At 47.0% G+C, this 15,903-nt stretch overlaps 1 non-coding gene across 1 annotated transcript; it reads left to right on the top strand.

Annotated features, from left to right (window-relative positions):
- Positions 1 to 11,895: 11,895 nt before the first annotated feature.
- LOC127205427 (U6 spliceosomal RNA) lies at positions 11,896 to 12,002 on the top strand. Its single transcript, XR_007832638.1, has one exon. It is a non-coding gene; the product is annotated as a U6 spliceosomal RNA (small nuclear RNA).
- Positions 12,003 to 15,903: the final 3,901 nt, after the last annotated feature.

The following is a 15,903-nucleotide window of genomic DNA, read 5'->3' as shown; positions in this document are numbered from 1 at the left end:
AGACTCACAGCCCATCTCTGCCATAGCCTGAGCCTCAGTTTTGGTTCTTGTGGCTGCTCTTTCCAGGGCTAGGGGCATCCTTTTTTTTTTTTTTTAAAGAGGAAAAGAGTCTTGCCATCCTCCCAAGCCTTTCACAGTTTGGAAGGGAGTATCAGAGAGAGAGAGAGAGAGGGAGGGAGGGAGGGAGGGAGGAGAGAGAGAGAGAGAGAGAGAGAGAGAGAGAGAGAGAGAGAGAGAGAGAGAGAGAGAGAGAGAGACCCTTGCTGCCCATTATGACCACCCAGGAGGGCTCTTGTTCGATGGGGCCACTTAAGTATGAAGGCCTCATGATGCTGAGCCAGAACAAGAGTTATAGTTAGTTCTCTGGGGGGGGGGGGAGGATATCATCTCAATAATAACAATAAAGTTCTCATAATAAAATCGTAGTCTCAGGCTGGAGAGATGGCTCGGCTGTTAAAGGCCAGGCTCCCAGCCATAAATAAAACCGTAGTCTCCTCACAGAAATCTTGTCATTGGAAGTGTTTCCATAATCAGGTTTAAAAGTGAGTGCTTACAAATAAAGAAACAGAAATGGGCTAAGGCGGGAGGTAAATTAGCAAAGTGCTTATCTAGCACATGATAGGCCCCAGGGTTTGATCCCCAGCTCTGAAGAAAGCAAGCATGGTGTCACAAGGCTGTAATCATAGTGTTTGGAAGGATCAGAAGTTCAAGGTCACACTGAGTTTGAGGCCAGCCTCAGTGATACAGATATTCTAAAAAACTAAACATAAACATCTAGTCCTCAGATTCAAGAATCACAGAACGGAGAACCCCAAGCTAACTCCCACGTAATAGCCCCTTTTGTGCTCAGGATCCCCTGCATATAAAATACAATTAATAGGAAATGCCTCACAGGGTGAAAGAAAAGTTACCTGAGCAAGTAGCATTCAAAATGCCTGAGAGAGCACCTGGCACAGAGTTTGCACTCTGCAAATGTTGGCTGTCCGTGCCTGGGGATGTAACTCGGTTGGTGTGTGCTCACCTGGCATTCATAAAGCTCCAGGTTCCATCCCAGCTCCACGTAAACCAGGATGCTGTGCCTCCGTCCCAAGCACCGCAAACCAGGGCACTGTGCCTCCGACCTGCAATCCCGTTTTGGGAGTTGGAAGGATCAGCTCAGAACCATCCTGTGCCACTCAGTAAGTTTGAAGCCAACTTAGAATGCATGAGACCCTGTCTTGAAAAACCAAACAAACCCATACATTTTAGGTGTCATTGTCATTCATGTTTTTGTCAGCTATACACACACACAACTTAAACACATACACACACACACACACACACGCGCGCGTTTACCTCCAGGTGTCATTGTCATTCATGTCTTTGTCAACTACACACAAGCACACACACACGCCCCCCCACGCATGCACGCATGTGCATGCGCACACATACACACGCGCACACACACACACACACACACACACACACACACACACACGACTACCTCCAGTCTCCTTCAATACCTGCCCACCCTCCATCAAGTGCAGTTACTCTGTACCTTGGACCTCAAGCTGTCCTCTGAAGAGTCTGTCTGTCCTGTCCAAGCCAACAGATGAGGGTAAGCCTTGCTTCCATGCAAGCTGGTCCCTGCGCGATCTGTCTACTAACCAATGTTTGTTGCTTTTTAATGGTAATTATAATTCCTGGGGGATGTGTGCTAATTTTAAAAGCGTTTTTAAAGGACAAACACCATATTTATGCTGAGCCAGCTCACCAGGAGATGGGGATTAGTGGCTGTAGCTCTCCATTTTGGTTTTGTTATGCTATCTTCAGGCCCACACACTGGACCCACTTGGTCCAGTTGTCCATGTTTTCCTATTTGACTAAATTGTTTACCTTAACCCTGCATTTAAGAAAATTCTGACTAAGAAGAGACTTGATACCCTATGAGCGTATACAGGGGGAGGAAGTCCCCCTCAGGAACAGTCATAGGGGAGGGGAATAAGGGGAAAATGGGAGGGAGGGAAGAATGGGAGGACATAAGGGATGGGATAACCATTGAGATGTAACAAGAATAAATTAATAAAAAATTAAAATTAAAATAAAAAAAAAAGAAAATTCTGTGATGTTGTCAAGACAGCCACTTTCCACTTAATTTTTTTTTCTCTTATTTCATCTTCCATGATTATTTTCTGACTTTATTCTGTCTCAGCGGCCTGAATAACACTGACTCACTCCTGAGAGGGCCCTGCCAGGCACATGACTCTCTCTGGGCCATCCCTGTTGTCTCCAGAAAGCCTGCGGGGGGTGGGGGGGGGGAGGCTTTCTGTCTGAATTTACCTCAGGCCTTGAGCAAGTAGAGACAGATTTTAAGGTGAGGGATGGCTTCGCCCCTGGGGCCGGGGTCTGAGGGCGATGTGTGAGGAGTGACAGTGAGCCTGGATGCCACTCTCTTGCTGGGTCAGGACGTTTCCTCAGGAATAACGTCTTGTCTCCGCACCTATCTCACCGGTGTGCCTCTTCGTCTGGTTTCTTCCTCCTCCCCAGTCTTCTGTGCCTGCTTTCCCCTTTCCTGATCCCCTGCCAGGCCACCCTCCCCCAGCTTGTCTTTGTTGCCTTCCCTCCTCTTACTCTTGCTTGGTCCTCTGTGTATCTCGAGTCGGTTTCTGTTCTCCCCCCCTCGTTCTTTTTCTTTCACTTTCCCCCACCCACCAGTCCTCCTTACCAATGTCATCATGACTTACAGTGTGGGAACATGGGACTTGGCGTCTCCCACATTACCCAGCCGACTACGGATTCCATGTGATCAGCATTCTTTCCCTTTGCTTCTAGAACAAACCTAATGCTCCCCGAGGACCAGCCTTCTCTGAGCCCTGCTTCCTGCCCATTGCAGAGGGCAAGGCTAGAACAGAAATCCCCCACAGTGCCTGGCAGGAGCTGTTGGGCAGTGTGAAGTGGGAATGACCCCAGTCGCCCCTCAGGCCAGCTTCCCTCTGAAACACAAGGGTTGGGGGGGGGGGGGGGGGTGGGGGAGGGGCAAGGGGGGGGGGGTGGGTAGACCTGAAAGGACTGACAGGGCTGCAGGGAAGATACTGGGCTGTGTGTATAACAGAGAGCAGAGTTTCTAGTGATGACTTATGTAACTGTCTTTATAGTCGACAAAACTCAGCTGAAACATCCAAGTCAAATGAACATGGTCCCAGTCATATGCAGAAAAAAAAAACAAAAAAAACAAAAAACAAAAAACAAAAAAACCTCTTCCTTTTTCCTCCCCCAGCCCCACACATGCAGGCTTGTGCAACCAGTTCTTATATAAAAGTTTGCCAAACAGTCCAACTTGAAGTCAGCTCTGGGATGTCTTGGATGCATTATACCTCCCCTTCAAAGGTCAGCTGTCACCCAGACCAGCTAGAGTTATTATGGTAGACATTTGATTTGGATATTTGGATGTTGGAGTTGGAGAGGGGAGCCACGCCAAGGCTGCTGGGAATGGCACCTTCTTAGACTCGGGTTCACAAGGCAAGGAACGTTGTGTATGTCTTACATGCAGACCGGATTTGGTGATTCGAATGGCATTGTCCCTTTGTGACTGTGGTAAAGATGGAAATAAAGCCTCTCTCTGTCTCAGTGGGTGGGTTTCTGCCATGTACTCTGCCCACTGCTGCTTTGCTACCTTGGCCTGTTGCAGCAGCCTGGGGCGTCTGCTGCAGCCAGCACCCAGCCAACACAGTGAAAGTGATCTTTGCTCTCAGCTCGGATTGCCTACAGGCCTCTGCAGGCATCTCCTGCCCTAGCCTGCTTGCAGAGGCCATCGGAGCCAGGCTCCACAGGCTGGCTGAGGGAAGAGTGAGCCAGGGCTCTTGACATCTTTCCAAGTTCCAGAAAGGAACTGCACCTAATCCTGCATCTCCTTCCTTTCTCTTCAGGTGCAGGTGGTTAAAGCTCCCCTCCCATGGTTCTGCTGTACTGGGAAGCTTCCTTCCCAAAAGTGCCAGGGGTGGGGCCTGACTAAAGATGATTGAGTTGTAAAAAAAAGGGGGGGCGGCGGTCAGCCACCTTTTACTCTCTTTGTTCTGCTGTGGGATGCTGGACACAAAGGCCCTTGGCAGTGCTACCCTGTCAGTCTCCAACTTGCCTATCCAAAGAACCGAGAGCTGAAACATTCTCCTGTTCATTTTCAAGTAGCCGGTCTCATATTCTGTGACAGTGGCTTAATGAAACGAATGCACCGCCCATGGCTGCACCTTCCCGTGACACCTGCAGGAAAACAGCCACAAACTAACAGGCCCCAGGTTCGCAAAGATCTTGCAGTTGCCCCTAAGGCCCAGTCAGTCCTGGTGCTGAGAAGGTGTGTAATGTTTATAGACTGAATGCACAGGTAAATATGGCCCGAAGGAAAAGGAAAAAATAATGAAAATCTTGCTGTGTAGGAATGAAGTGTTTTGTTTTGTTTTGTTTATTTATTTCAACACAATTCAAAAAGAACTATTTCTAGGGGATGGAGCAATGGCTCAGCAGTTCAGAGCACTGGGTGCTATTCCAGAAGACCGAGGTTCAACTCCCAGCATCCTCGAGGCAGTTCACACCTGTTTATGACTCCAGTTCCAGGGGATCCAACACCCCGCCAAAGACATACATGCAGACAAAACATCAGTGCACATAAAATAAAAATAAATATTAGAAGAAGAAGAAACGAGGAAGGAGGAGGAGGAACAGGAGGAGAAGTGCTGCTCAGGAGGCAGAGGCAGGTGGAGCTCTGTGAGTTCAAGGCCAGCCTGCTTTACAGAGTGAGTTCCAGCACAGCCAGGGCTGCGCAGGAGAAACCCTATCTCAAAAAACAAAAAGAACTATTTCTAGAAACCTGTAGCTTTCATTGGTATGCACTGGAGCGCACCAGTCTACCTCTTTAACTTCTCTTATATCAGAACTAAATGTGTAATATGGCCTGGACTGAGTATTTATCATAGGTTCCTTTCAATTTCTTTTGAAAGTTTCAGAGCTGAGTTTCCTAAGGACTTTATTCTGGACCTATGAAGTGCAAGAAAAAAAGAAAAAAAAGAAATCTTTTAACCTCCATTTATATTTTAATCTGAAAAAATAAGAAATTGATCTTTAGGAGGAGGAGGAGCAATATGTGACTAACATTTACTGACCCGCCCACAAGTATACTATCTACAGCTTATAAATGAGTATAAGTGTGATGCAGATGCAGGCTCAATTTCTTTAGTTAGTTGATATGATCAAACACGTTTGCTGCGACTTCTGCTTCTGGCCAATATGGGGTAACAGATCAAATTCCTCTTCCCTCTTGCAACAATGTCCACAAGAAAAGCAGACAGAAGACACAGAATACTTGTTTTCACAACACTAGACCTCACAGTAAAGAACGGTGCTCCCGGAGAGCTAGGGAAGGAATGAGAGGCCCCTGACTTGCCTTCACTTGTTAGGAGGTACTCACGGTGCGTAATCAGTGGTATGTGTGTTTTGTTTTTAAAGTTTGGCACCTTTTTTTTTTTTTTTAAACTAGACTGTAAAGTCTTTGAGGCTGGCTGTCTTGGGCAGCACACCCCCATCATGCAGTCATCACGAATTGTTTGCTGAACAACCATTCACTTCCTTAAAGCCTGAGGCTCTCCCGGGGTGCAGCGTGGTAAGATCAGAAGTGACGGGATGTTGGAGCTCAGTGCATCATAGAGTGTGTAGTCTGCTCCCTTATTGCACAGATGAGGAGACAGGTCCAAGCCGTGCTATAACTTGTCAAAGCCACACGGGCCCCTCAGTGGTGAGAATTAGTGGCAATTGTCTTCTCTGTACACCATGCTCAAGAAGTCAGCAAGGCAGAGCCTCTAGCTGCGTGGTATCTTCTTTAGGAGGCTGATTGGACTGTTCACAGAACAGGGGTATGGCGGAGCACTAGAAGTTAAGGTAGCGCGTTCAGAAGCAGACAGGTGCTGAGAATAACTGTGGACAGGGCCACCGTTAGAATTCAGACCTGGGAGGTCTCCCAAAGGCACACGTTGAAGGATTGGTTCCCAGGTTATGATGTATTTCCTTGCCTCAAAAGGAACAGGGCCAATGGGTTATCGACTGAAACTTGAAAACGATAAGCCAAAATAAACCTCTCTATAAGTTAATTATTCCAGGCATATGTTACAGTAATGGAAAGCTGACTGTCACAGCAAGCTAGGGTCAGAGGGATGGGCGGACACTGCTCAGTTCTAGAAAGATATTGGAGGAACTTGGAGGCCTCAGTGCAGAGGCCAAAGCAGGGGGGAGGGGGGGAGGGAGCGCATTTCTAAAATGAGCCCAGAGATTCCTGGGGTCTTTGAAGGAGAAGTTGGACTCTAGATCAAGGTTAAGCGTTTCCTAGAAACTTTAGAAGGCCACACAGAGTGATCAAAGGCTTAGGGCCTGTCCTTGGCCAGCCATTGCTCCCAGCACAGTCCTACGAGCTGGATGGCTCTCCCGGGAGCTGGAAAGGGTGTGATCATACGGAGAAGGCCCTGTGGCAACTCTACCCACTGCCTCAACCCTTGGCTGGGCTCTCTCTGGAGTCCACATAGACAGGAAGTAGTGCCCCAGGCAGAGCCAGCTTGCCTGTCAGAGATGGAGCACCGTCAGGTCATAGGATGTGTTCTGGCACAGAAAGCCCTGCCTACTCAGTATGGAAAGAACCCTGACAGTGTGTTCCCATGAGGTAAAGCAAAATCTGTGCATCAGTTCTGATTGCTTTCTGAAGCCTGGTTCACATTCAGGCAGTTCCAACTCCATCACTTCTCAAAAAAGGGTTTATCCCAGAGTTTTCTGGGAAGTGGAAGCTGTCATCAAATCCTTCCCCCTTGGGTTTTTTTTTTTTTTTTTTTTTCCTGAATTCAAACCATTGCCAGCTCCTCAAAGCCCTTGAAAGGCAGCCTGGTTCTTTCGAAGCACTTTGTCGGGACTCAAAACTTCTAAGACACGTCAGTGAGTCTTGAGAGTTCTGAGACTATCCCGTGCGGGGAGCAGACTGATGCCACGGTGACCACCCAGCAGAGGTGTGTGTGATGTGTGGGCAAAATTTCATGTATGAGTTATTTCACAGATTATTTATTTATTTATTTGTTTATTTTAGAGTGATATTTGCCTCACCGAGAATCGGAAGAGTCTGGAAGCAAATGGAGATTTAAATGTGGGGGTGGGGGTTGCTTCTCCACTCTAGAAACACCACAAAATTCCTCTAGAATGGAATCTAATGAGAGGTCCTGCAGCTTGACGGGGTCCTCTGAGCACGGATTGGTATCTGAGCCCTAGCCAGTTTTGGTTGGATCTCCTGAGGCTCAGAGCCTCACTTGGGAAGGGGGTCTTTGAACAAACTCAGCACCCAGGATCCCGCCCAACAGGCTGTGCTCCGCTGGGCTTTGCTCCCTGGCAGCAGGGTGTCACTGAGCAGAAGCCACAATACAGGAGAAAGGCAGGTTACCAGCATCAAAGTGGGCTTTATGTGTGCCAAGTAGACTGAGCAGCCCAGAGCTGTTAGTCTCCGATTTATAACCCAGGAAAGACTGATTTAGGGTCATTGTCTTGTTTGCTTGGTCTTTGGTGTTTTGTTTCACTTTCTTTTGTTTTAATTTGAAGTGCACAGGACTGAACACTGGGTTTGATCCAAAGTACTAAAAATCAAATAAACAAGTAAAATCAGTATTAATAATAAAGGAAAAGAGCCTAGTCATCTTATTCTCTCAGGTACTGGCAGTCACAGGACCAGTCAGAAGTACAGTGGGTTCCAGATGCAAACCTGAGACCCTCTGGGTCAACACTGAGCTCTGTGCTAGCATCTGTACTATGGGGGTGTACACACTTTGCTTTATCCATTTTCTTCCTTGTGAGAGGCTGTCCTTGCGGGTCTTAGCCTAACCCCGTCTGCTCAACAGCCAAAGCCCTTACCTGCTTCAGTGTCCTTGAGCAGCACTGTCGACCTTCCTGAGGGGCTGTGCAGCCTATATATCACTCCCACCAGACTCTGAACTGACCCCAGCATGACCACATATAAATGGTTCCCTCGGCCCTTGGTGGTGCCATTGGCTGGGCCACATTCCCTCCCCCCACTCTATGGATCAAAAGCCCAGCGCAGCCTTTGCTTACAGAGATCTTTCTTCCCTAAGTGAGCCTGCTGCCCACACTCATTTTTGGGTCCTTCACCCACTCCCCAAGCCTTTCCATCATCACCCCACCTCCCCTTACTGGCGCCTCTCCTTCAGGAATTCTAGGCTCCTCCCAATTTTACAAGAATGCCCAAGCTTTCCCTAGTCACAGGGCAGTCTCTGTCCACACCGGAGAAATGCAGTGGCCTTGTCACTCTTCCTGTGTAGGATTGGCTTTGTCCACTCCTCTCCAGGCAATGACTGCAACTTATGTACAAGGTGATATGGCAGGCAGAAGTCAAAGATGGACTCACGCCTCCCCTGTGGACCTTCCCGAACCTGTGATGGGCTTTACTCCTGTCTTTGGGTTGTGTTTTACAGCACAACTGACTACCTATAAGAAGAAGACAAAGAGCCGGGTGGTGATGCAGTTCTCAGGAACCAGAGGCAGGCAGGTCTCTGTGAGTTCAAGGCCAGCCTGGTCTACAAAGTTAGTTCTAGGATATCCAGGGCTACACAGAGAAACCCTGTCTTGAAACACACACACACACACACACACACACACACACACACACACACACACACACACACACACACCAGAAAGAAAGAAGGAAGGAAAGAAGGAAGGATGGAAAGAAAGAAAGAAAGAAAGAGAGAGAGACTGGTTTGATGGGCCTGATCTAACTATATTGGGGACCTGAGCCCCAGGAAGATAAGGAACCAGACTCTATGAAAAAGAGCTAAAAGTGTGTGTTCTCCCCACCCCACCCCCACCCGAGTCCATCCAGACAAATTCTATGGCCAATTTTATCAAAGAGAGGAGAAGGCCAGGCCATATTATTTCAGACTTAGGACTTCATAGGGCAAAGAACTAATAAAAACTGTTGTTCTTAATCCACCAGGTTGTTGGTGATATGTTGTGTAGCAGTGGCATCGCTATATTTTTAATCATGTTGGAGTTATGAGCTGTTTTCTTTTAGACAGAGTCTCCCTGTACAGTCCAGGCTGGCTTCCATCTTGCCATCACCTTGGGCTTCTGAGGACTGAATTACAGGCACGTGTCACCATTTTTTAAATCTTTTTCCTGGTCCCGGAGGCTTAGGTGATAGGCTATGGTCTTTGTAGGCTACAGATATCCAGCAAGTTGGAGGAAAGTTGGCAACCCGGTTCAGTGGGGGTGTCACTCATGTCCGGCTGAGGCAGAGATGAATTTGGCCTTCCAGGGCCTGCTGTGTTCTGCTTTCTCCTTCCTCAGAGGCTCCGCCCCTGCGATGAGAACAATGTATAAAGGGCCTCATGTAGGGGGTGTGGAAGGAGGGGGAGACATTGAACAGAATATGTTGGTAAAGATCAAGAGTCAGGAATTACACCTTGTGGTGGAACCAGATCCCTCCAGGGTGGCCCTCGTGTTCCTTGAAGACTGGCTAAGGCTTGCTTCAGGGAAAAAGCTAGAAAGCGAGATGTTGAGATGCTCAGGGTGGTCAGCCATTTGACAGCGTGGGCTAGGATGAAAACCTACCTGGGTCCCCAGTATGAAGGCTCTTGACTGAGAGGCAGCATGAAGTCTGGAATGGTTTGGAAAGGAATGAGGGTCCATGAAAAATCTGGGCGCTGAGAGGATAGAATCAAAGCAAAGTGAGCACGTGAGGTGGACTGAGGTGAAGGCGCAGGAGAGGAGGCTTCTGTGTAGACAGAGGATAGAGTGAGAACCATCATAGTAGCTTTGCAGTGGGGACAAAAAAGGAAATGACATCACAGCCATGGTGTATATAGACTTTTGAGTGACACCATAAGCACAACTCCATCTCTCAGTGTGGCCTTCCTCCATTCAGCTCAGTACTGTCATCGCCACCAAGTGCCCAAAGGACAAAAGCCACTGCGTTTGAGGAGCTGACAGTGACTAATGCCAGGCAATAAATGTCGTCTTTTGTTGCTGTTGTTGCTGCTGCTGCTTTTGTTTTGTTTTTGAGACAGGATTCTCTGTGTAGCTCAGGCTGTGTTGGAACTTTCTGTAGACCAGGCTGGCCTCGGACTCAGCGATCCATCTACCTCTGCCTCTACCTCCTGAGTGTTGAGATTTAAGGTGGATACCACCGGGCCCTGCTAAATATTAAGCCTTATAAGGATGGGCCTAAAGAAAGACAGCCTCTGGTGGGAGAGATAGAAGCCAGCTGCAGCCATAGGGCCTTCAGGGAAGAATGGCATGGGGTGGCTGATTTCCTTGATTTTATTTTATTTTTTTGTTTTTGTTTCGTTTTAACATGAAGTACTCGGGACTGAACAATGGGTTTAATTTAGAGTACTGAACAAAAATTAAGTAAAAAAAAAATAATAATAATGGGAGTCTAGATATCTTGATAATTCTCTCATTTATCGATAACACTTGGCCTTAGCCTGTGATGCACATAGACACGCTCAGCTATGGCCGGTTGTCTCCAGTTCACACCGCTTTTCCAGCTATGGTCAGAGAAGCATTTATTGAGCCCATGTTCCTTAGTTGGGTTGTTCTCGTAGCCACCCTGGTTGCCACGGAACAGTCTTTTGAGCTCTTAGGCACCGGCTCCTGTCGCGCCACTCCCTGGCTGACTGGCTAAGCTATGGAGAGTACACTTCCCAATGGTGACGTTACAGGGTAAAAGACACACAATGTCGCCTTTGTTCATCACCAGACCAGTCAAGGACAGACCAGGCCAGAGAAGGGCTGTTCTTCCTTCCCGCTCGGCTCCGGGTAAGCACACATCTTCCACCCGTACTTTAAAGGCAGACAAATTGTTTTTATCATTTGCCAACACAGCTGAGGATGATTATTAATTAATCAAAAACACTGACTTTTAACTTCCCACGCTCTCTCCAGAGATGCTCCAGTGACAGCCTGCATCTGGACTTCAGAGCTGAAGTGTAGATAGAAGTGGGCACCACGCAGCAAAGACTTGGGTTGGTTTTTTTTTTCTTTTTCTTCCTGGTTTATTCTTCTTAAAACATAACTCTAGCTTAATCCCATTTAGGCAGTAAACTTGATTTTAAGGTGGTCTCATTTTGTGGGGTTTCTCTTGGCCCCTTTATTTGATTTCCTTTGAAACCAGAAATGCTGTGTCAGGGCTTCATGGAAAGGAAAAACGAGTTCAGAAAATATCCTTCTGTTCTCATCAAAAGCTTAAAGCAGAGCGCGCACACGAGCAGTGTGTTCTGGGACTAAGGAAAAGGCATCGTCTTCTCGGCTCCCTGTGCGACCCTGTGGCATTATCGTCCGAGTTCAAGGTCTTGGACGTGAGTACTTTCAGGTCTCCAGAAGCAAATGTGAAATGTTACATTCGAAAGGATCGTCTGAGGTGGTCAGCTGAGGGCTGAGCCAGAGAGCCCATGCCAGTTCCTAAGGTGGCACTGCTCCATCTTTATGGCCATACTGTGGTTTTCAGTACAAAAGAGGACGGAGAAGGCAAAAGACTTACACCTCAGAGCAGAATGGCTGCCCTGCACAACAGGGTGTTTACTGTTGGTTTCAGTGTTCCGGTAGAGGCCAAGAATGAAAACAAAAAAATTGTTTCCCACAACTATGGGAGCAACAGGGATCGGCAGCGGATTTTAAACAAAAGCGCGCCTTGCTTCTTTGTCAACCACTTGCATTTTTCCTGGAGGAGTGTAGGGGAAACATAAGAAAATGTAAACAAAACAAAACAAACCACCTTCCACTTGTCACAGGCCCTGCGCTTCTTGTCACAGCTCTGGTGAAAGACAGAGGAGGAAGCTATTGGAGTGGGTTTAAGATCTTCAGACCACCTATAAAATTTATTCACTTGTGCTCACTTCGGCAGCACATATACTAAAATTGGAACGATACAGAGAAGATTAGCATGGCCCCTGTGCAAGGATGACACGCAAATTCGTGAAGCGTTCCATATTTAAAAAAAAAAAAAAATTCATTCACTCACTGTGGCCCTCCCGGTCACCTGACAAAAATGGCACTGCATGCTGGCTGTCCTGCAGTTTTTTGTTTTGTTTTGTTTTAAGAAGAGCGAAAGATGTAATATGAATAAATTAATAAAATATATTTTTTAAAAAAAGAAGAGTGAAAGCCAATAACAATTGGGATGTGATCTGAATAAATTATTTAAATTAAAAAAAATAAAAGAGAGTAGAGTGAAAGTCTTATGTCATCTCTAAGAACCAGGCGGAAAAATTCAGGAGATAAAACTAATGGAGCCACCTCGTATCTTGACAATATTAAACCAGTGCAGCAGTTCAAAATAGCAAGGCTCCGCCCACTACTTAGCTCTGTAGCTAAGGGCCCGAAGAACAGGTGAATCTGCCTACCTCTGGTTGGTCAGGTGAAAACTTAAGTCACGGGCTAGCCAGCGCCTCTGGCACTTCTGCACATCTCCTGACTGAACAGATGAGTATGAGCAATAGAACTTAAGTGAAATCAGCAAGCCCCAAAGTGAACTTGCTAGAAGCTAGCAGATGGAACCCGGATCTCCTGCGTACACCAGCTCCCTTGCCTATCCAGCTTTTCTCCTTCAGATACAGGGCAGAGGAGACACCAGCCCCAGGGTCCCAGATTCCCTTGGTGACAGTGTTACTGTGCCTGTGATAAACACCCTGATCTGCTTGATTTTACAGCTTATATCATGGAGGGAGGTCAGGGCAGGTTCTCAAAGGCACCAACCTGGGCGCAGGAGCTGATGCAGAGACCATGGAGGGGTGCTGCTTACTGGCTTGCTCTCTGTGGCTTGCTGAGCCTGCTTTCTTATAGCACCCAGGACCACGAGCCTAGGGTTGGTACCACTCATCATGGGCTGGACCCTCCTGCATCAGCCTTCAAACAAAACAATGCACCATGGGTATGCTTATCTGCTGATGGAACATTTTCTCACTTGATGCTTTGTCCTTGAAAATGCCTCTAGCATGTATCAAGTCGACATAAAATTATGAGCACATCAAAGAAAGGAATCGAGTTAACAGTTCTCAGAGCAAGTGTCTGATTGGGCTAGGTTAGAAGGGCCGAGATCTTGCCAGTTCTACTCAAAGACTGGGGTTGTTGCTGGAGTTATGAGGGTGACAATAAGCCAGGTTCTCAGCCACCTGTCTTCAGTATGCCTATAATAGGGACAAACCAGTGACAAGCAGAAACAGTGGGAAGAAGGGCAGAATAAAGGGGTCCAGTGACCTCCAAGTCTGTCCTTGGCCTTCTGACGTGAGGCAGATGTATCAAACCCTTTGAAATTCAGCCGCAACACTGACATTTCCAACAAAACAAAAACAACCTCATTAATGTTTTAAATATGTTTACAGTTTAGTGTTAGGCTGCTCTCATAGCTATACATGGCTGCATGCTGCCTGTGAGGTTGCACACGCTTGGGGAGGGCTAGAGGCATGCATAAATTAGGCAGTCCTGGTCAAGGTGTGGTCCCACCCATCAATGACCCATCATTGTCTTGGCTCCAGTCTCTCCTGCTAGGTGGTCTGACAAGTTGTAAGAATGGTGTGAAATCTCTTCCTGGGAGGCAGGTTTTTCCTCCAGGGCTGGCACCTGCCTTCAGCCTTCCGTGGACATTTTAATCCTTTGGGGGTCTGTTGTTTAACAGTCTTTAACAAGAAGACCTTGGCTTCTGCCAGGGTGTGGAAGATAAGGAGTCTAGATTTGGCCCCTTAGGCATGGAGGGAAGAGTGTTGACTGCACCCAAAGAACAGCACACCCACTCTTCCCTCACTCGCACCCACTCTCTTCTCGCTCACAACCTGAGAGCTAACGCTTTGGTGTTGGAAAACTGACCATTAAAGGAGTTTAGGGCCAGTTGTTAGGCGGGGGTGGGGTGGGGGGAAATACTGAATTAGAATGAACTCTTAGGAAATGCCCAGAGTGTCCGAGTTTCAGTAACATATTTAAAGTGTATAAAATAGCACTGGAAGCAATGAACAGCAGTGAGCTACACTTACTCAGTTTGGAACGGGTGTCTCAAAATCACAGTGGTGTGTGAAGAAAAGCGAGTCATGGGGAAATGCACCCCAGACAATTTTATTTTATATGTGTTTTCTACATGTTTTCAAAAGCATGCAAAAGTGGAAAATATACTTAGGAACACATGTGTATTATAGTACCACCAAGGCAAGAAAATGATAGGCCGAATTTACGAGAGTAGTCACAGAGTATGGTGGCATGACCAGGAATTGACTTTCAGAGGGCGCAGCGCACAGGCTGTCTCGGTTCTGTTGAGCTAAGCAATGGCATTGGCATCTCTTTCATATGCACCTTCCTCATTTGTATATTTTATATCAAACACAGAAATGAATGCTATTAGGCAAGCATTCTTCCATGAGAGCATGTCCTTGGGCCAGGTGATGGCTGCCTGTGATGTGCTCACAAGCTCGAGTGTAGCAGTAAGCAGCTCTGTTATTTGTCAGGTGGCTTTCTGTTTCCTGTCTTTGTGATAACCACCCAACAAGGAAAGTGTTTGGGGCAGTCTGTCAGAACCTGAGTCGAGAGTGCCTGAGGCACAGCGTTTTCTGTGTGCTGGGGCCTAATATCATGAAGCGACAATTATTGGTCTCTGCTTCAAGCTCAACCATCCCAACCATAGAGCGCCCCTGGTCAGCATTTCCCTCACAGCATGACTACAAACTGGCTGACTGCTTCTTCCAAAGCAAGGCATGGAACCGCCACGTGACCCAGGAATTCCACCCCTAGGCATATATCCAGAAAAAAAGAAGATGCACACTTGAACAAAGAGACGTCACTTGTATTCCGTGGCATATGGCAATATCAAAAAGTAGAAGCTGCTCAGACGGCAACCAACACATGAACAGATACACACATGTGGGGTACCGGTAGCCAATACTATAACAACATGGGATGATCTTCTTGGGAACATGCTAAGTGCAATGAGTCATACACAAAAAGACAAATATTGTCTGATTCCATGTACATCGGTATATAGAATAGACAAATTCATTTGGACCAAATATAAAATAGTGTACACACAGGGGTAGGGAAGTTATTATTTAAGGAGTAGGAGATTTGGCATAGTGTTATGGCTCTACAATACTGTAGGTATACTTGATACTGTCTAGTTCTACACTAGTAAATTCAATTATACACTTATATTTAAAATGATAACTATAATGTTTGGGTTTTTTTTTTTTTTTCTGAGACAGGGTTTCTCTGTGTAGCCTTGGCTGTCCTGGACTCACTTATAGACCATGCTGGCCTCGAACTCACAGAGATCCACCTGTCTCTGCCTCCCCAAGTGCTGGGATTACAGGCGTGTACCACCACGCCCAGCATAATGTATTCTTTTAAAATTTTATTTACTTACATATGAGTGCTGTTTTCATGTATGTCAGCATGACAGAAGAGAGCATCAGATCCCATTATAGATGGTTGTGAGCCGCCATGAAGTTGTCAGGAGTTGAACTCAGGACTTCTGGAAGAGCAGCTGGTATTCTTAACTTCTGAGCCCTCTCTCCAGCTTCTATAATGTACTCTTTACCACAGTTAGGAAGAAACACAGTCACAGAGTACCACAGTCACAGAGTACACATCTGGGTGAGAGAAACGGTGTTGGGAAGGCAGAGCACAGCACGACATCCAAAACCTTTCTTGGTTTTCTCTGGAAACTCCTCAAGGGTTACTGCCTCCCCAGTCAACTCCCCAGAGGTCATCTCGACAGCAGTTTATTCCCAATCCAGCCCTGTAGAGCTTTCCATTTGTATGTTTTCAACATCATAGAATGAGAACATTTCAAGGCCGTGGGGTTTTTGTGTTGTGGGGCTCAGTGCCACTAATGCGGACCAGCCAGGGTCCACAGTG

Source organism: Acomys russatus, chromosome 21 (assembly GCF_903995435.1).
Source record: "Acomys russatus chromosome 21, mAcoRus1.1, whole genome shotgun sequence".
Lineage (NCBI taxonomy): Eukaryota > Metazoa > Chordata > Mammalia > Rodentia > Muridae > Acomys > Acomys russatus.
This window is presented reverse-complemented; position numbering and strand designations above follow the sequence as displayed.